At 38.1% G+C, this 23167-nt stretch overlaps 1 protein-coding gene across 2 annotated transcripts in view; it reads left to right on the top strand.

Moving 5' to 3' along the window:
- Positions 1 to 23167, top strand: part of LOC117231637 — a 39980-nt gene that overhangs the window by 7029 nt on the left and 9784 nt on the right. The gene's annotated exons all lie outside the window — the stretch shown is intronic.

Below are 23167 nucleotides of genomic sequence, written 5' to 3'. Positions count from 1 at the left end.
TACCTCGCATATCATCGTCAATACCGCCGGTATCGTTAGTGTCGACCGGCTCAGTCAATAAAAATTAGGGTCATCGCATTTAATACAATGCGAACTTTGCATTATTGCCGGTCAACACCCCAGTTTCTCTAGATATTAACTACACGATTGTTGAATACATAGTTACATTGCTGAGTTTTCATTGTATTTGCGTTTGCCTGGCCCGTTTCACACGAGGCTGCGCCAAAGGTCGTTACAAAACAGCTGGATTCTTCCGTTAACTTCTTCGAGAAACCAACTGTGTATGAGCATCCTGGTCACTGATTTGTGAATATTTTTATGGTGGGTTAGTCATCTCAAATTTCACGAATCTAGTTCTACTCTTTCAGGAGAAACCATTAACGCCCCCGATTTACATCTCCAATTCATTATTTTTCACTTCCTCTATTAAACTTCTACGAGAGTAAACAATTTTTTTCGCCAAATTTCTCAATTACCTAAATACGTTGATTAAATCTTAATTTTTTTACGAATTTTTTACTAAATTTTAATTTTTGACTTTCGTATAGTTCAGTTAACAGTTTTGTGTCTCTAGCGAGAATAAAAAACAAATTCATTAAGGATAGTTTCATGAACTCGTAGAAAACCTGTCATCGTTTTCTTTTTTTCAAAGAAAGAAGATATATATCACCCTTAAGGTTGAAGTTTTTTTCTTTCGGTGTCTTCCGATGGGCGAAGTTCATCTTCGTCGTACGTCCCGCAGTTTTTGTTCGTGGAACCAGGAATTCTCTGTGAGAACCCCGCATGCCAAGGCGTCGCACATTGCGGCCAACTCACAATGTGAAGTGAAAAACTATACATACCGCCGTAACCCTGATGGATCCACTTAATCGCACTTGCTCCCTGCCTACCGACCTTCGTTCCTTAGTAGGTTGCCAGGAATGAACCGGAGAAACGACTATGTTACGAACAATCAACTTGGTGCGATTTGCGACATGAAAAACATGAAAAGTAGGAACTTTCTCTCCGAACGAAGTAGTCCAGAAGATACAAAAGATGTTACAAAATATTTAATTCATAATTAACCACAAGAATTTTCTAAATAATCTAACAGCAAAGGAGATCAAGAGTTTTCCTTGGTGAAACTGCTAATCTTTAAATTCAATTTTCTCATTCCTCATATAAAAGTGACTTAAAAAATTTGCAAGGAAAGTTCTCTGAAAGATAGCGTGAAGCTAAATTTGGTAAGAAATGATATGGCTAAGAGCGATGGAATGTTCCTCAATAGAAAACGAAAAATAAATAGCGTGCTCCATTTTGAATATAGAATGACAGTCCGAAAAGTCGGCGCCGTATGGATTACAGCGTAATCGCTGGTGGTAGCTTGTCACGATAGCAAACTATTCTGTCTCTCTGATAGCAGTTGTACTTTGATACGCGTTCGACTGCAATTTGTTTTCGTTGAATCATTTTTATGTCACTTGACACAAATAGGGACTTTTTGTACTTCTCTTTTTATGATCATTTGTATTTTACAGTAGCTCTTTTTTTATATTTTTGTAAAAGTTAATGTGTTAGAGTCCTATTTTAATTTCCATGCAGCGCGACCAGACACATTATCGTGCTTGCGATAAGATAAAGAACCCGCGGAAGCACCACGATCTTACTATTCCCTTGCTGGTCGAGAAAAAGTCTGGAAACCGGTATGAAATAAAATGTATTCTGGTCAAAGCTTTCTTTTTGTGTTAACTAACTGTAGGAAGATCAACAACGATACTATTGCGGCTTTCAGAATACCACACAATTTTACGTAACTGGGACGAAAAGTGAAAAATCGTCACTCGCGTCCAATGATCTTGATAATGTCAATGTCTTCTCGTAGACATTCCATTACCATATTAAATGCTATCATTACACACCACGAGCACGTAAAACCACTAACATTTGCATTTATTCAAACAAAAATTTGTTGCTTCTTTTATCTCTTCAATTTTTGTATGTTAAATCATCTCTAATCTATTCCGTTAGTTTATGACGATTCGATATAGTATTCGTTTTACTGTTAATGGAATACATCGTTAGATACTTCGAAACAAATTACTATACTCTATTACACACATTTACGAGATAATGGAATAATTTTGCTTTTTCTTAGAACACTAATTCTGATTACCATACTCACTTCTTCTTTTGTACTACATGTTCGTTTTACATAAATTTTCCACGATATCCTTCGTGTGAACTGTCGGTTATAAATATTAGAACATCTGCACAATATATAGAGAAATTAGCAAATATTACTGAAAAATTTTACATTCTCTTTTCCAATGTTTTAATTTTGGATCAAATAGGATAATCAAATGACTTGCAATTTGCCAAATTTATCTTTATTTATCGATCAAATTAATCAAATTTTATTTGTCGAATTTATTTAAAACTGTTTCTACTATGCAGAAGAATTTGTTAATACTAATAACTTGCAATTTGTCACATGTAAAATTTCACTAAAAGTATTAAATATTTGCTCGTACAAGAGTCGAATTAAAAACCGCAAAATTCACGTAAAGGAAATTCCATGCTGCAGAATCTGGATCATCTCGATGATCGATGATCGATCATCCTACCGCTATACGCACGAAATCACGTTCCATGTACCTTCTCATTCCGTCTCTGGATGCCGGACTTGTCTCGCGTTCTCGGACCTCGCAACATCCGGCGCGGCGGCCCGTAGTTCCGGCTTTCTTGTCTACGTGTATCTTTTATTTGAACCGGTCTTGATAAAACGTACTACCCGTTGTTCCATCAGAATGTTAGGCTTTTATCTGTCGATCGATCGACCTTCACTCTTGTGACGGTTTACTCTTACAACTTCTGTCTGCATAATTTTGCTACGTTACAATGGCCCTTGTCATGAAACCAATATGCTAGAAGAGATTTCATAATAGCTTTTTTTTGGTTGCAGAAGGTCAATGGAGATGCTTAACCCTTTCATTGTTACAGGTGGCTATAATTTTCCATTATAAGATTATGTCCATTATGAGTTTTGACATTTCAAGAATGGTTGTACGCATACGTTCACCTTTCCCTATTGAATTTTTATTAGGTTTCAATGTGAAGTATTATTTACCATCAGATACATTAATCATCTCATTAATTTGCTGCAATTTGATTTTTATTCAGTTGTATTAAAATTATAATTCAGTACAGTTGTTTAGAAAAATGGAAATGTAGCAATGTTTCTTTATAAAAAAGTAAAATTTGTACAACCTTTGGTATATAAAGTAGGATCATAAACATTCATTACGAGATATTTATAGTTTTAATAAAATCATAATTTAGTTTAGTTTCTTGGAACTACAAAAATGTAGTATTATTGTATAATAGTACAATATAATAATGGGTTAGTAGTAGTATATTAAGGATGTCAACCATTATCCCAATCTTCTGAAATTAGATTTCTATTCACTTCAATCCAATGCAGAGTTTCGAAAATATAAAAATATTTTTTTACACCATTTAGTATAAATTAATCTCACTTTTATCATTAGAACAGAAGTTAGCTGTCTCAACGAATTTCTTAGCACTTCTCGACACGTAACAGCATTGTCTCCGAAACAATATTAGAATAGTCCTTGCGCAACCAGATTTCCAAGCGGCGGACAATAAGAAAAGAACAAGTTTGTGAACGAACCAGGAAAGTCCGTGCTGCAAGCCGTGGTATTTTCGCTTCCTGCTCCGATTCCGTCATCGACGGCTCACGAAACCTGGGGGCGCAATCGTAATAAATTATTGGCCGCATTAATTATCATGCGTTGGTGCACCCGCATGACGGCGACACGGTAAACCAGAATTTCAAAAGGAAATCTCTTCGTATTTTTAGCTTGAAGAACTTTTTCTTTTTTATGAAGCCTGTAGAAAGAGTCAGAATACCCCATAATCAGGATACAAACGATCCAGGGTTTCTTGACCGGTTTCAAGGATGCTTCTCCTATAAAACGCACCACATAATCGTCAGAGTTATGTCTGCTATGGAGGCATCTCTTTTATATATCCGCTACGGGCAGAACGTGGCTCGAATTCACACGATTAGGCTACGAAACTGGAGTTATAGTATACTCAGTATACTAAGAGGGGTTGCTCCACGTTCTACGGTATCCGTTGATTTATTATCATGCTAATGACTTTATGGAACGCTGCCTGTTATGTAACAGTATTAAGTGGCGCTTTCCAACGACGAGGGAATGCCATTACGTCACGGTGTAGTGCAAAGGAAACCGTAATTGGTGCACCGATAGATTCTTATTAGGTATTATTGTACAATAAATAGAAGATTTTATCTTTATCGATCAACCCTTTAGATGTAATTTTGGAAGCATTTGACAGATATTTAGAGGGTTATTTAAAGAACGCACGAGCCACGAGAACATTCTGTTCTTCTTCTGTCCCTTCGCTGATAATTATAGGTTATTATCCGCTTCTGTTCTCTCGTAAGAGGAACGACTCGCGAGATGAACTCTTCTTCTTGGAGCGCAACGGGGACATGAGATTTTTAAGCGAGTGCTGCCTCTTAAGTAAACACGCGTGGACCTAACAAAAACATCGTTGACATGTGTGACGTGAAAAATATCGAGGCTAACATCTCTTCCAGTGTTTTATGACTGGATTAAAACTCACTTACGCCAGTTTTTACCTCTGTCAGATATCTATTTGGTCGTTTTGCTTATTTTCATAGCGAGTTCTTTTAAGAAACCAGATGTATACTCGCGAGATTCGGCAAATCTGTGGATCGTACATCGTTGACAGAACAAATCCAGAGATAATTTGGAACAGGAAAAGGTTTGAGCGATTAGATACCGGAATTCTTGTGTAATCGCGGTTGGTCTTTCTCATACACGCGTTTTCTTATGATAAAGTTCAGTTTTCATTCGCAGTTAGCAAGTAAGAAAGAGCGAGACTTCCGTCATCTTACAATAAATACCGAGAATCGGTGATTCGGCTTCCGTTGTGATAACAAGTTAGCGGCTATCGATCATCGAATATAAATAACACCGTTTCTCTTTCCATTTATCTGCAGTTTCAGACTCCCGGTGTTGTCCTTATCTGTGCCGTTCACCCGTTTTTCCCAGAACCGCTCGTGTATCGGCAGAAAGAAAAAAATCTGAAGATTGGCGCCAGAAGAATTACATGGCTGGTCTTTAAGAAGCTCGTGGTTCGTTCTAATTTGAACGCGTATCCTAGGATTTTAGAAATACTGTGTTTCTTCAATACTGTTATGATTATCGCCTAATATAGTCGAAGAAAAATAGAAAATTCAGTTAGAAGATTCATAAACAAAGAAACGTTCTAAAATTATAATTCAAGTGATATTATTAACAATGCCATTTCTTATTTCGATAAAGAATTGATCTTAGGGGTGAAAACGTCATTCTAAAGAAATCATACAATGTACCTATTGAAAAGATGTTAAATTCGAAGTTTTATGACTTTTCATCCTCTACAATGCGGTTGTTTAGAATTTTCCAAAGATACTATCTTTCTCAAATCTTCAAGAGCGTATCTTTCTACATTAACGACCCTTAGTTTATTGAAATTTCATTGCGAATGAAGAGGAAATTATTTTCATTGCCGATCTAATATTAATTACAGTAGCATTGAAAGGAACTCTCGTATGCGAAAAATCCTTGTAAGGACCATCGTGGGCGGACATTTGGCATTCAGATCACGGAATCATTGGTTTATTGGCGTAAACCGATCCGGTCGTTACATCGTTCTCGGCGATTAATCGTCACGGTTGATTCTGTCTTTTTAGCTCCTTTCAATGCCAGAGTGCGAATTCGGAATTGAAACCGTGTCCGTTATTATCTCCGTGCATAGTCACATCCGCGATTTAACGTTTCAGCCGATCGTCCAGCCGGAATTCGTTGCTTAACGTGAGTGACAATCGTCGATTATGTAACTTCGTGTGACGCACGTACACGTTTCAAGTACGTTTCTCGACGATTTTCACGGGGCGGATTCTTCGCACGAACGATGACGAGAATGATTAAGGGATAGTAGAGACGATGTGACGTCAGGTCTACTATTTATAGGTACTACATATTTGATAGTATTATATCTCCAAATGTGGGACCTGTGCATCACTATGTAATAATATGCATATAATAGAATTCCATTTATTTATTTTAAAAGGAAAAGAGTTCATATAACAAGTTGTTTGGAATATAAAACCATAGGTTCCGAGAAATTTTATATTAAAACTACATATACTGAAGCCGCTAGTAATATCATGGAAATTTTCTGAGTATAAAAGGTTAACATCTATGGGAATTGAAAAGATAAAAACGATTTCGCTATATTTTATTGTGTCATTTAATCATAAAATTAAAAATTCACAGATCGTCTTTGCTATCTATGACTTCTCATTTATATAATATGAATTTGCATAGAAAACGATTCTATTGGCACCATCTAAAGTTTCGTGCAATACATTGCGTTTTACTGTAAATCTATCACATCGTACAAGCTCATCGTTTTAAAGACCTAGTGACATTGCATCGCTCCTTTGTCCCAGACTAAATTGTCACAGGACTATCGATCGTTACGCGAACAAGAAACTTTGATTACGAGCACAAAGCCGGCGCGACGTACGGTTTGATCAAGGCTTGTAGCCCATTCATGAGCATCGTCGTACGAATTCTTTAAGCATGAATGTTGTCTGGGATTGGTCACAAGCTACCGGTGAAAGCACTCGCAGCTGGCTACTCACACACGTGACCGCGAACGAGTACGCGAAACTACCTACTCTCGAGTAATACTAAGAGTCATAGTGTGGTCTGTGACGCATGACAGGCAATTAGAGTACCATTTTTCATGTTTATTGCATCGTATCGAGCTTAATCATCATATTACTCCGTAGCATATTAGTCTCTATGAAATGAAATATTATTCTCTTTAATTTTACAGAAAATCAAATGGGAAATTGGAATTGTATAAGAAGTATTTTGTAACTTGTTAAATGCTCTAAATAGAAACATTAGCGTATCACGTCCCACTTTCCTTGAAAGTGAAAAAATAAACCGTTTTCTACGATTTCTTGCGAAATAGCTATAGTATGCATAAGGTATTACCCGGATAAGTGTTACTATATAGCGGATCCTGGGATTTGCTTACAACTACGCACTGTTCACACCGTAAGCACGTGCTAACTAGCTGATAGTTGGCTTGTATACTTTCATCGTTGCAAAGGCGCCAAAAGGTCTTGTGTCACCAGGAATTCGCGGTATTATATGGGAGACAATCGTGTCGACGTGTAGGTCGTGTGCTGCATTCTACGAATTCACTTATACGGTGTCCTTGATTCTTTCAGCCTGGTGATAGGTACGGGTATCACACATCTTGTTCGTTTATTAAATTACAACATATGAAATTTCCGATTTTCTATGGTTCATACTTTATTGAATCTTGGAAGAGGTAGAAAACAAGTATATAGAGACTCGTCGAACATTTAAAGCTGTTATTAAATTACAATATATGAAGTTTCCATTTCTTACGAGTCACGTCTACTTCATCAATCCTTTAAATATGAATACATTTTCATAAATTATTTCCTTCAGATGCGAAAAAATGACTAGCGAAAAGCTAATGAATTAATCAATACGCGAACCCCGTGTCTCAAATTTAATTGAAATCGTCTATTGACCATAGCCATATAAGTAAATCCATAACATAAGAGTTAAATCTTTAAAAAGATCCTTATATAATATGTATTATGTTGAAGAATTATCTGAAAGTTAGATGCTATGTAAAATAATTTAAAAAGATGAACATTTTTGTCAAGAGAAAATGTTTAGGAAGTCGCTATGATAAAATTGTATATCTCGCCTTTCTGATTTCCTGATATTCTTTTTGCCAACATTATATAAACATCCTGATCCCAGTGCCACTAGGAATTTCTCATTTTATAATTCCCATGAGATACTTTCGAATTTTCTTACGCAACACAGACTATGCGAATTGAATTCCCGTGTACCCTTATTGAAAACCCTTTCTTTGATCTGTCATCGATCGACATCTGGCTGAATTGAAAGCGACAATTGCGGTTCGAGCCTTCAGTGCAGATGGTCGCGCTTCGCGTTTCTACAAACGCCGAACACAATCATGATTGCGACACTTAACATTCTTCTCGGTTTCGCTATCCACGGCCTTTCTTTATGGGACTCGAATAATGATACCTTCGGTGGCTGGCACAATGCTGAAAGTGAAGGAAAAAGGTGGGCTCACGTAGAAGTCTCCGGTCAAACTTACACATGCACCAGCGTGAAAAATATATATATTTTCGTGTTACTCTTTGAATTCCCTCTTTTCATGATACCTGTAACTTAGGAGAGTTTGTTTGGACATATAACAGGGACATTTAGACTTAATATGTGAGCAATAGACATTTGCATTAGTGGTGGGCGTTACAATTCTAATTTCAAAGCGATTCGAGGATTTTTAACACAATAAAAATTGGAATCATTCGAGTCAATAGTTTTACAGCGAGAAATATTAACAAATAAAGGTATAATATTATGTAACATAATAAATATAATGTAATGTGGCTTTCGCCATTCGAGGGTTCAAACTGTGGAAAATCTATATAAATCTTGAATTCTAAATCTTTAGAATCAATTAAATAATAACGCCAATCGCGAAACTTCATGGTGTAGAGTGATAATGAATTTACATATCGACTCTGATCATCCCAACGTAATAAAAGTAACAATGTAAATTATTTCTTCTCGTGGAGAAAGGTACGAAAACATTCAATAGAAACGTAAAGATTGATAAAAGCGGTCATTCGTGGTTACTATACTCCATCTATATACAATTTGGCATTACTAACATACAATGGCTGTCTTTCAGTAGGACGACCAAGGGATCCGTCACACATTTTTCTTACGATATCTTGAACGAAACGATTTTTCCTAAAAAGGAATAATTTCATATGAAGTAATTACTAATACGGTTTCTAATCATTTCTATGAGTCAGTATCAGAGCAAGCAATAGTCATAGAGCCTAGAATATACTATGGAACCTGTTTGCCGGTTTTATTTTTCCGGTGCTAGATGCGAGATAAAAATTTCGACGCGGTGAGTTTCGTGTTACTCGCTCGACCGCAAGAATTAATCATCTCGTCTTCCCGTACGACGTATATACAATTCTTCTTTTCGACGCCGCTACCCGATGCACACGCTCTTGTTAGCTTCTTCTCGGTACGTTTCGAGTTCGCTGAAAACCGTGTACACAAGAGAGGAACCACAAGAGTATACGATTCCTCGAATCAATGGGTAATTCGATGGTGTTACGTGCACGTAATTTCAGTAAGCTTCCATCGCAACCTCACGAACACGCCTTTCACTCTTTCGATATTACGACTCGCGATAATCGTATCTATCAACGGGCCTTCTATTTGCGTAGACTTTTCTATCTTGTCATTCAAGTTCCCCCTCGGCAGACGTTCCTATTAATCGCGATTCATACTCTGGCGACGCTCGATCGGTCAATAAATTTTCATTAATTATCAGAGGTCAGAGCGCGCAATAATGCCAGAGCTCTCGATGATCGGTTCTCGTTCGATGATATTCGCCGTAGTGTAACCACCGGCACAGATCTTCCTTCATCATTGGGAAATAGTAATGGGACGAGACTCGAGATCGCGACTCGAGTCGACCATCTGGCACACAGTGCTCCCATTCACTCTTTCTTTCGTGAATCTCCTCCCTCGTGCTCCTCCCTGTTGTCGTAACGTGTTCCTCTATCCCGCTCTTTATCCCTTTTAACCGCCTTTGTGCTCTGTTCATAGAAGTCTCCCGTTTTATATCTTCGTGTGATATCAACCGGGGTCTCGTGAACGTTTGCCTGATAATCGTGTGTTTGCCTTATGGCGCGCCACATCACTGAATTGTTGCTGCGAGAGCAAAGTCCCGCCTCGTTTTCGTGAAGCAATTTAGGATTTGTAGTTTAGCGAAGATAAGATTCAAAGGACGTTTACTTTCATTCTAAGTTGCATCCATTATTTCTATTATGAAATTTTAATCACTAAATGTAACGTATGGATATAGAAGTACTAGGTACTTACGTCTGCACTGCGGATGTTTATGGATGGTGTGCAAAGACCGAAAAATAATGCCTCCTAGGAAATTATTATGGAACAACATAAATTCACGTGACCTGTTTTTCAACCGTTAAGGACACTTTCCATTGACTAAATGTACTTTCGACAGACTCCTGCGTCATTCTATCTTCATGCTACTAACCCAAATTTTAACTTAAGTCCCAAAGTAGCACTCTCTTATAATCTTAAAATATTTCCTTAGTAAAATATTAACGTAGTCCGATACTTGGTGCAATCATTGTCCAAAGTTTGTTTCAAAACAAGTTTCACGAGTTTATATGTAAACTGTGGATTTGTATGCACTTACGAGAAATTTAAACTAAAAATATACAGAATAAGCATAGTATATATGAATGTACAAAGTCCTTGTTATATTATTATTACAGAGTAAAATAAATCTCAGTTTAACTTCTGTTTCATTGATTGTATTTAGAAAAATCTGAATTTCCATAAACATCCGCAGTCCAATTCTATGCGACATACGAGGAAAATCCTGATTCTACCGAATGACTGGATCAAGGCAACACACAATGAATCTCATCTGCGATTACAGTATAATTAATCTATTACAAAACGTGCTAATCGCTGATGTACAAATGTGAACCATTGTAATAAAGGGATGAGAGGGACAGGAACCGCATCAATGAGTCGGATAGGATGCGAGTCATCGATACAGGCTGCTGTATACTCGAAAGCTAACCGGATGGGAAGCGTGCAAGGGTTCGAAACAGCCGGAAGTGTGGACACGATGATGATATTCGTGGTCCTGAGCCGGACGGAAGAGAAACACTTTCTCTGTAATTTTCTTTACTTTTTGACACTATTGAACACAGGAAAACCTTTCATTTTCGAATGTATTATATTCGAAGCGATCAAAAATGTAATTCAACGCATTCGCTGTTATTGATGCATATGGCGCTTCTGTTGAATTATTTAAGTCATACCGCGGATGCAACTGTTGCATTTTAATTTCTATGCGTTTCGACAGACAGACGAAATAGTAGTAATAGTAGTTGCAACAAATATTATTTCTTATAACAAAGATACTTTTAGTAATAGAAAGCGTGATTCAAGGCTGACTAGTATTTTAATAACGTCGTACGTACTAATGCCGATAAAACATGTGTAATTAGTCACTGTACAAAACTTCCTACGATTTATATGCGATTAAACTTTCTTTAAGAAAGCATAGGCTTTGATATACAAGAGTAGACTGATTGATTCGACGATCCACACGCAACGAGTGAATTAAGGTACGACTCACACGATGGTCGATCGGTCAGCACACAGGATCGTTAACGTGAGCTCGCGCGCGCACGCTCGTTGAAACGCGTAAACGGTTGAGATACACACTGTAGTAGCGTACGTGTTACGATGTATTATGAGTTAAACAACGTAATGATAGGCACGGCGCCAGTAACTCGACGTATCTCTTGCGTGCCATGTATGCAACGGGTGTCTTAAAAACACCGCCGATTCTCTGATATCGGTGATCGTTGAAAGTGTCTTCCTCTGTTCCCATATCGTCTGCATGCATCATTACTCGAACGTTTATAAATACCGTTACTGGGATTTTATGTGTTAGCGATAGATAAAGTTCAAAGTTTTTCATTGTTCCTTAGAACAATTTAAAACGTGATAAATTTAATTAAAGCGATCAACTGTGTATTTGAACACGTTCGTGTCAACGATCGTTGGGATGCAAACGTACATACGAATGAGTGGTACCGATATGGGACAGTGGCTATTATCAATCACGGTTTAACAATGATAAACGATAGCCATCGTATATACGAGACAATTTCCCACAAATCCACGGTGAGAGCTTCTTATCGTCGTTCACGTTTGTTACCATGATTTCTAGCTTCCCCACGGTTCTTCTGACGAAAGAGTTAAAGCACGAACACGAAACTTCCGGTGCAATGAACCCCGTTAAAGTAACGCGCGGCTTGTTACGACACCAATATTAGTTTTACGACTAGCTTCTGAAAATAGATCGATGAAACCATACGCCATTGAAAAGCTGTTCGACAGCCTATATATACTAGACACGCGACTGTTGAAGGAGTGCAGAATGCACCTGCAACCCCCAGCGAGGGTAAATAGGGTTCGTGGAGACGTGACTGGTTGTGGCAATATCTCTCTTCTCTTTTCTTTGTCGGTGTAGACCTGCTGGATGAATAATAATTATTCTATTTTTAGAGGAAGACTGTAGCAAAGAATAACATCTTTTCTCCAGTTCAGTAGTGAAATATTTTTAGCGGATTAAAGAATATTTTACCTCTAGAAAATAGCAATTGCATAAAATAGAATCTCTCGTAGTTTATTGACAATTACTGATTCAAGATCTTATATTTTATTAATCAGTTAAAAGAGATTTTATTTTTGGTAAATAATGCAGAATAAAAAATTTTAGGTGCAACATTAATCACTAATTTAATAATCTAAATCTTTTTAACTGATTACAAAATTCTATTTCCGGGAAATAACAAGGGCGAAGAGCATAATTTTTTCAAATTCAATAACAATCACTGATTCAACGATATAAATTTAATTACTCAGGAAAGATAGAACAAAGTTTGTGATATTAATTAATCAGGAATAAATTTATATTTAGAATTACGAAACCAGGAAAATCCAAAGTGATAAAAGGACACACATTCCAGTTATTTTTCGGTCTTGATATAGTATACGACTTATTGACACTTGGTCAAGTGAAGTCAAGAGGACGGGTTAACTGAAGACGAGCGTCACCGCTGTGCAGGCCATTTACTTTCCGCTTATAAGCAATAATCTCGTTCATCATTAATGGTTCTCCGTAAAAACGAAAAGATTTACCAACATAAAATTATTTTCGATCGATCTTGACTCCTAAAGCACCTGTGCGTAACGATTAATCGGAGGAGAACGGAATTATGGAATTTTAAGTGGCTAAGTTCGAGACTTCGTGCATTCATTTCGCAGTGACTGCCTCGCTTCTGCATTATTCATGAAAAAGAACCACCTCCGTTCCAGATAACCCTCTGTTGTCGACCTTATCGCCTTATGGTTGCCGCAATAGCAGTCAGGTGTGTGCATTGTGCACCGACCGAACAGAAGGGCAACTTTACAGGCCTAGGTTAGGAAAATGCAAGGACAGAGAAAGCCGTATGATTATGTACATAGATAACGACGTAGACATTTCAGTTTTTGCCCTTTCGTGACTTCATTGTACCTGGGTATCGCGAAAAAATTATACGTCATGTGTAACTACGAAATGATCGCTGAATAGACAATTTATTCGTCTGAAGATTTTCTTTGACCAACGTGTAATATGGAGATGGGGACATTATTCCCATATTCATATTTGTAGACAAGACAATTTTCAGTGTAATCTTGAATTTCTGAAGTCAATTATTTTCTCAACTTGGCCTAGGAAATTTAAACTTCAGTTTTCAAGACCTAACATTTTTTAAGTTTCCCCCTAAAATACAATTCTTAATTTAATTTTAATACTTACAAGGCCATGTATTCTCTTAACCCTCTCATACAAACGGAGTCTTTAATCCGATTTTGGGCTTTCAAGGTCAAATAATTGAAGTTTCCCAGAAGAATATTTCGAATTGAAATATCATTTCATTATCTGTGTTTTCTTTCTTGTTCAACAAATTTTCAAGTTGGACAACATTTTTTACGAATAAAATATCTTTTAAACTAAACGAATAAAAATGTTTCGGGGAATTAAATAATTGAACGGTACTTGACAGTTAATGGATGGGAAGCTAACTGAAAATGAGCGATGTTACGCGATTCTCTATGAGATTAGAATCGTGCATACCTCGAGTTAGCGTAGAATTGTATTGTCACCCTTCCACGGTCCACTAACCGGATGTAAGCGTTCCGTATGTACTGGTTGTGCCGCTAATAATCGCGCGCGTGTTGGTGGTAACGGGGGACTTAAAGTTGGTCGAGTTGTTCTCGTTTAAAACAATCAGCAGCAGAGGAAGGACCAATTATACGAACCTGCGACCGTCTGTCACCGACCTCCTGTTCTCTTAATATCGTAGATCAGAGCGCACTAGTAAATATAAACAAGCTGTAGAAGAAGAAGAAGAAGACGAAGAAGAAGAAGAAGAAGAAGGTAGAGGAGGAAAAGAAGAAACTAATGGAACGGTCCATCAATCAGACATAGAGAACTCTCGGATGAACCTCCCTGAATAAAACTAATTCGACATGAGAAATCTTCAACAACGACGACCCAACAATTTATTTAAAACCTTGACAAGTTTCTCAGAATCAGTCACATACATCTGTTACATAGATCCTGTAGTAAAGAAGGCACCAGTTAAATAATCATACCGTAGAAATGGGCATAACTCCTTCTAAATAAGCAAGTATTAGTTCGACGAACGATCGTCACGAAGTGGTACAATCTGTCATTAACGTAGAAGTAAAAGTTAATAAGAAAGTTGGATACAGTATTGCGTGTGCAATTAGTCACCATTAAAGACAGACGAGTATCAGTGTTGCGTATTCACGAGCCAAGATAGACAGACAGTTGTCATCTTATTGGAGTAATTACACGTGATGGCGTACACGGGATTAGAACGTAAATTACTCGAACTCGATGGTTGTTGACGTTGTACATTTCCTCCGTCCGTCTCAAAAGAGAGTCGAACAGCCATGCTGACTTCCGAGCTGGATTTACAGTTTAATTTATCCGGCCATTAAGCATCGCGACCCACAAAGTTGCCGGTGAGTCGCGATTGTCGTTCTTTAATTTGGCCTTCGGAGTGGGAACGGAAAAGGAGAATGAAAACAGCGTGTGGAAAGCAACGGGCCAGACCAGTTTTCACCGTGTCGATGCGCGTGAAAATCTGATACGACACAGAAGAGGTTTCCATCTTAATTGCGGCGAAGTTTCTTTTCCCTCGCTGAGAATTTCGCGAGTGACAACTAGGTTCTTTCTTTTTTTTCTTTTCTTTTCTTTTCTCGGCGCGCACGTTTTAATTGGGCGCATCAAGTGGCTTATTTTTCGAAGAGCTAGATCTTCAGACGTTCTCTCTTCAAAGTAGAAGCACGCGTCTTCTCTCGAGACTATAGCCACCGCCGACAGGAGACGAGTATTTTGCTCGCAGCAGCCTACTCCATATAAAAAATAAAAGAGCAGAGGTCGAACAGCCGTCTACCGACACTCCACTCCAAGTGGACGTACTCCGGGACACCCTGTGTAAACAGCTGCGCTGATTTCCTGACCAGTGGCCATTAAAATATCGATTTCGATGCGTGATTCGTGATGCAAAAGCACTGGAGAATCTTGTAACAGTGCTCTACAGGTGAAGCTATCTGATGAAATAATCAGGTTCAACAATATCGATGATTTCTCCGGTTCACTATCTATGCTAATACTAGACAGCTACATTATATAGCCGTGTCCCCGTGTAGTTTGTTGCGTAACGCGTTTATTGGATCCATCTCATTATCTTCATTGTGGAGTTACTGAACCAAAAAATTGCCGCAGAGGAACTGAAGAGAAACACGATTTAATTAAGCGAGGCGCTCGAGCATTTACGCATTCAATTCTGTAATTTAACTGGTATTTATTATAATGAAGATATATAGAATAAAGCTGTTGCATTTTTGAAGCTTCATTCAAATTTAAAAATTCGATAGTTTCCATTCCTCTTAAAAATTTGAAAAATCAAGTATATCGACATGCGTATTTAGACGCTATTTTCTCATTAAGAAAACCTTGAACGATACAAATATCATTCTGCATTTTTAACTTACTTTTGCATATAGATAATTTTATGCCAATTGTCCACTCGTATCTAATAAAAAATTAAACAATTTCGAATATACTTTACAAGCCTTTCAAAGTCGATTTTCTGGAAAACGAAGCAATCAACGAAGCATCTTTCTTACTTTTCATTTCCGTCTTCTATTGAATCACAATAGAAATCTCTCTTTTTTTAATCACAATCTCTCTAATCTCGCTCGTACTACGTTTTTATGAATATGTTGTACATTGTACATGCTACATAATTTCTACGAACAACCGTTTTCGGTCAATGACCCGTCCATAAAGAAAAAGTAGAGTCCGTAGAGGATGCGTTAACTCTTGAACCTCTCGCCGTGTCCACCAGCCGAGGAATCATTATCAACGAGCATGCACACTCGACCATGCACCGATGCGTCCCGTGCAGTTTTGCTTTCATCTCGTGCCAAGAAGCCCGCAAAGACGGTACCATATGGCTCACAGAAAGAAGTTAGTATCGATAGGATGTACCACAGGAAGGAAACGTTCCAGCATGACCGTATTATGTTCCTGAGCATACCAAGAACATATTGCGAGAGGAAGACGATGGACGAGAGGGCGTGCGTGCACGTGAAAGCGGGCACGCGATGCGACGATGAGGGCACGTGCCCTATATTCTTCGAGGAGCCTCCTCCGCGTCGCTTCTTTTGTGAAAGCGCCGGAAACGGGTGTCAATTGTCAGCCACTTGGACGTCGACGGACGTGCACCACCGGTTGTCCTTCACTGGTTGAATTCGAGAATGTCACCGCCTGTGTGGCCCTTTGCAAATAATTACACCCATTGCCTTAAGATCGTGTCACGGACAAAGATATTCTTTCTTCGTTACGTATTTTGTACGAGAAAAGCTTTGAATTAGGTGTTGGGTGGTTGTATTAGCCCTTAATTAGTAGGTATCATTGGATTATAGGTAATCACGAAAGTTTAAGTCAGATTTGTGAAGTATGTTAGTTATACCGTACTATTGAGGTTCACTTTATATCCTGTATCTTGTGTAGTAAATATTAATGATCTTTATAAGATAAATTATAGAGAATAAATTAAGACGTGGTGTCCTAAAATCGAGTGACTGGATTATAAATTATCAGTGATTCAACGGTACCATTTGAGAGTGTACGTATGTAGTGAAATTAAGAAATTACGAAAAAGTGGAGTTGATCAGTCTGACCAACTCCAAAGAGGTTGAAATAAATTTCATCCGTCGACTTAAATTGGATAATTAAGAAATTCTCCGACAGTGATGCTAATAACAATTTCAATTTTTTATATATCATTTCTATATCACTTTTATATATAAACGAGCATAATCTCCAGTTGCATTCGAAAGTACCTATTTTCATGTTGACGATAGCAATCGCGCATAATCGGCTCACGTGCTTGTTAATCAACTGAAATCAGCGGCAACGAGGGATCTCTCCCGCGCCGTTTGAAATTCGAGTCTCGTTCTGTTGGACGCGTGTTTTCGAGTCTCGAGCCGCGTAATTTCACTTATCCCTCGGACACTTACTCTTAATACGTTTCGATGAAACATACGGTCGTCGATCCGCGATAAGGATAGTTGGCGTGCCATGGAACGTCCAGCAAACGGTTCATCGACGCGTAAGCCAGCATGGAATACACTTTCTGCGGTCGCGTTTAGCTGCAACGATGCTCGCTTGTGCCGTTCTTAATGAAATCGCTCGATTACATCGTTAGCGGCTCGTCTAAGCTCTCGTTTTATACCTAATAATCGTCCGTGACGAGACGTTAATTATCGTCTCCATGTGCTGCACGGATCGAGAGGCGCAATTACAAACTAGACGCTGCATCGGGATACGTGCATCAACCTGGAAAATATGTTGCTCCGCAAAAACAGTTGATTGACAACGCGATTACGCACTGTGTGAGCTATTTTGTAAATCATCTCTGTTACTTCATCGTTGCTTGCATTCTTCCACAGATTGAACTTCACCTTGTCTTCCTCTCGATAATTTGTTACACTTTGAGAAGAACGATGGAAATCGTTTTTAGAAGGATTTCCCGTTACCAGGTTTATTTATATCTATTTCTTCTTTATCATCATACATTCCGAGACTTTTGGATTTTTCAAAAATTCTTGGAGGTCTGGCTTTTGAAGATTAAGAAATAATAGGACCCTGTAGGATCTATAGGATCTCGTGATCTTATCATTGATTGTTTGCAGTCTTCTGGAGATTGAACTTCATCTTGCCTTTCTTTCGATAATTTGCTGCAGTTTGTAATAAGCGGCGAGGATCGTGTTTTTATGAGGATTTCCCGTTACTAAATATATTTACGCTTATTCCCTCTCTGTTATTACTCTCTGGAAACTTTTGCTGCTGTTAGAAAATTATTGCAGCTGTGACTTTTCGAAAAATAATAGGATTCTAAACTGTTCATATGGAATTTTTTGAATGCTCAGAAAATTCCTGTAGGTCTCATTTGACAAAGACTAGAATATAATAGGATTCTATAGGATTTATGAAGATTCTGCTGTATGTTAAAAACACAAGGGCCACTGAACCTTCGGCGAAAAGTCGCGGAACATACGATGTAGTACGTCATAGTCGCGACGATAGTACGAAATGCTTGCCTCCGTTAATGCAAGTGACAGTGATTGACCCTCGCGAGGAATTCTTGACCTCGCCACGCGAGCTTCAGACGCTTGAGATTGACCCCATTGCGTTCTATCTGACGACGTTGCTTTTTCCGGGCAAAAAGATCTCTGCGAACCTATTCCTGGTTCTACGACCATTCCAAATTGTATTCCAAGGAGTATTCTTAATCGTGTGTTCATTGGATACATAAGACGGTGAACATTACCTCGTCGGCTACTTCACACTCGCTGTTTCGTTTCAGATTCACGATAAGTCCTCATTGTTCGCTGCATAAATCGTTTGCAGTGCATAAACAGGATATGCAAAAGTAGTTAGTAACGTGATTACGAAATAATATCCGTTTTTTGCTTTATTCCAGTATCTATTTTAAAATTCATTTAAAATAATATTCATCACGATGATTCAGTGTCTCCTTTGTGTGTACATTATGAATCGGTCTCGGACGATTTTTTCTATCTGAATGACTCAACAGCCAGTTTCTGTTATTTGTTCGTATTAGAGATATTAATAAGAGAAGTTGACGAAAGAAGTTAAACCAAGAAGTGTATGAAAGAGTATATACATATACTGTCACTTATAAATATAAGAAATTTTATTAGAATACACTAATTAATGGTACTTTAATAATTAGAAGCAGTGTGTATTATGTTTTTATAGAGTTGGAGGGCTATAGATTAAAATGACTTATTAAACAACTTGGCAATAGTATATATTTCTTTTTGTACGGTTATATTGACATTACTTGCTGATTTTAGATACCTACCAACTGCTTCAAATAATGATAAGTTGTAGTCTTTTATGTCAGTTTACAAGAATTTTCTTTATATGACTCACAATTTAGAAATTGCGTAGTCTGAAAGCAAAGAGCTTTTTAAACTACAGCATAGTTTCACAATGTTTGACAGTCACTCCGCTACTTCTAATCATTAATAATAGACTACGCACATTTACGCAAATTCGTGTTTCTGTTAATACAATTTAAAAAATGCGACCTAAGTAGGAAATTGTTTTACCCACGAGTAGTATACTTTCGATATTTTGTATATTATGTGTATTCTGTGTATTTTTCCACCATGAAATTTCACATAAATGCATAAAAATCCAGAGTCTATAAATAATTACCTTCTGGTATTGCCACTAATTATTAAATGCAGCAGAAAAATGGCGCAAAAGTAAAATTTTCAACGGAATATACAATCGAGCACTCTCTCTCCGGGTTTCTAGGTCCCACGTGTATACCTCACTGCTCCTTTCGGGATCGTCTCGAGTGATCCAGGTTGATCTCGTCTCTGGATTCGATGAGAAATCGCGGGCTTCTCGTTTCCTGCGGATTCTTACTTTCGCGCTGCCACTTTCCCGCCGCTGAACAATGCGCTACGAAAGCCTGGGAAGTCTAATTGTTGCCGAATGAAGCACACTTCGCACGCTCGATGGAAATTCGTATCCATTGGAGGCGGCTGAAGCCAGCGAGGAGAATTGCCACTATTCCTGGCTCCTTTTGTTGGTCGAATCGTCGCACGACCCGGTTTACATAACTTCGCTCGATGTGTAACGGGAAAAAAATCGCGGATTGGGTAATACAGCTTCCTTCGTTCGCCTATCTCGTTTGCAGGAAATCGTTATCGAAATCTCCTTGATGTTCTCTTAATTAACTTCGTTAATCATTCCTCCAGTCTCTGACTGAGATTGGGTTCAATGATTTCTCACTTACGTATGATTGAAATTCTAATCGTTTAAATGTTTCCTGATTATCACTTGACTAGTGAATTGAAAGATTGATACCAGAAGGCAATAACGAGAAATCAATTTTTTGTTGACAATAATTGTGAGTCTTCTGGTAGCAAGAGCGTCAGATTTTGTTTGCAAATTGGTCTTTCATTTATATGTGATTTATTCTTCAATTGCTTAAATTTTAAGTTGAATTTAGGAACTAGTTATATTGGAGAATTAATAAGAGGCAAGTTATAGATTGCAGATTTCTATTGCAGTATATACTATATTATTATACTTCTTACAATTTTACTAGTTTAATTGTAATTCGAGACATTTGCTTCAGCAATATTCCTTGGTTTGAGACCAAACTTGTTACGCAAGGGAATTCGTTAGCACTTTTAACTTGTGATTTCTAAAATTTCAATAATATTAATTCAACAATTTTTTAAATGTTACTAATAACGTTAATCCAATTATGTATGAAGGCTTTAATTATTGAATTAAAAGGTCGATACGAGCAAGTAACGATAATTTATAATATGGTCAACTTTTTACTGACAACTATTATGAATATTAATGACACCAGTGTTAAACTTGTTAAGGTATCTACTAATTATATGGTTTCTGTTTGAGTTTTCTGCTAATTCTATTAGAATTGAACTTACTAATTTCCCATTTACCATGTGATTTATTCTGTGGACACTTAAACGTTCTCTGATTTTGACCTGGCTCGCGACTCGAAAAATCGATACGTGCAACTAATAACGGGGAACACGATATTGGAGGTGATCAATTTTTCGCTGACAGCGGTTACGTACGTTGACGACATCGGTAGGAAAGGTATCTGTCTTCTCTATATACGATCATGTAACAGGTCGTATTGTACCTGGTCAGCGAACCTTTTGTCGTTTATGAAACGTGGCAGCAACAGGATCGCGGCTATTTTTATTACAACTGTACGATATTTGTCTCTATTAGGTATCCTTGTCACAATCTACCTTCAACTCACAAGGAACAAGATCTCTGCAGCAATATCAACTGCACGAGTTCCAATGAAATCACTTTCTATCGAGAATCTTGTTTCTGACCCAATGAAATTGCTTCGAACGAAGCTGCGCGACCTTGATTTCCTTAGAAGGCGAGGCAACCGTGCAGAACAATTGTTTCACAGCTTGGAGGAACGAAAAGATGAGGTGGAGGACACGAATTACTGCCACTCAGGGTCGAGTTTTTGTTCTAAGCGTCGCCAGATCCTCCTCCTTCGTTTTTCTCTCTTTCTTTTTTTTGGCCGGAAATCAGAGAGTGGGGACACGTGCTCGAACAGCAACAGCACCTGAACACCCTTTAGAGAGGAACATGGCAGCTGAGAATCGAAAAGCACGTGCCAGCAAGGAAAGGGGCAAAGACAGACCGTCGTTCAGGATTCAATGGACTTCTGGAATAAGGAATTTATTATGAGAGGTCCTACCTGGGACTGGCTGATACTGCCACCATTCAAACCGAGGTCATGCACCACGTGTACGTGAGCTCGCATGAAAATTAATGAACAGACGTCGAACTACGTCGTGACGAAACCAAAGGGAGAATTCAGGAGTCTCTGTGCGAATTGTTAGCGTATTGTCTTCGCCATATCTCGCGTTTCCTCGTGCCATCTGCTGTATACTGTGTACATACATGAACGAAAACCCTAATCGATATTTTAGTCTGAGTTTCATTCTCCGATTATCGCATTTTCTAATAATAATTCTATATAATTCTAACAATTCTTAATAATTCTAAATAATTATATTGCTCGGTAATTCCCAATAATTTTTAATAATCCTTTTTGATTTTCAACCTCCGATTGTCTTACCTTCTAACAATAATGCTTCATTATTCTAAATAATTCCAACAGTTTCCAAAAATTCTAGTAGTAATACATGATTTGTAGGTATCAGTTACTGTTCCAATAATTTTTTGGAGCAAAAAGATCCGCGAAAAAACAGACGGAAGGTGTAATAATGTGTATTATTCTAATAAAACTGACGCAAAGACATGACGTCAAATAAATAAAAAGATTAGAGAGGGGGTCAGAAAATGAATATCGCAACTAGTTGTGTGGTTCCATTGGCGTGTGACACTCGACACGAAGAAATCCTACACGATCTTCGAGCCAACACCACACGATTTTGTTCGCGCTCTAATTATAAAGCGCGCCACTTCTCATAATCCCTTGCCATTTCCGGATTCCGAAAGATCAGCCGCTCAGCTCTCTTTGACCTGAATGGGGCCAGATTGCGAAAGGAGAAGTCTCACTTTTTCAGAGAAATTTCCATGCTTGAGAAACGCGATCTCTCGTTCGTTCTCCCTAATTTCAACTCCTTAGTTGCATCGATATATTACCAAGTGTCAGCCTCTATTAAAGCTCACAGGCGTAATTTCGTGGAAAATATAATTTTAGGCTTTAGCGATGTTAATTATGTAAGCACAGGAATCTGTTAGCTGATTAGAAAAGCAGCAAGGCCGTTCAATAGCATTTCCGTTGAAAGGTGTCGTTTACCTTGCTTAGAAACGGGGATACGTGATATAACGGGTGTCACGCTCGCGAGAGTGGGTTTGCTGTTCTACTTCAGCCATTGATAACGATAAATTCGCGATACCCCGTCTATTTTTAGTACATTGACGAATCAGCCACTTTTATCTACGCAGAAATTTACCATGGAAATTTACGGGTGACTGTTCTGCTAGAAAGCGATCAAAATGGAAGGGAGACTTAGGTTGACTTTCATTTTCTGGCGATTAAAATTTGAGTTTGCTGGTTGAAAACTCATAAGTGTACCGAAAGTGCATTCTTGGAAGCACGACTAAGGTTTATGAAGGGCTTGATGAATTCCTGTTAAGAAAAGACCCTTCGTTATAACGCACCCTG

Source organism: Bombus vosnesenskii, unplaced genomic scaffold (assembly GCF_011952255.1).
Source record: "Bombus vosnesenskii isolate JDL3184/JDL3185 unplaced genomic scaffold, Bvos_JDL3184-5_v1.1 scf7180000013273, whole genome shotgun sequence".
Classification (NCBI taxonomy): Eukaryota; Metazoa; Arthropoda; class Insecta; order Hymenoptera; family Apidae; genus Bombus; species Bombus vosnesenskii.
The sequence above is the reverse complement of the archived record's forward strand: the minus strand, read 5'-3'. Positions and strand labels throughout refer to the sequence as shown.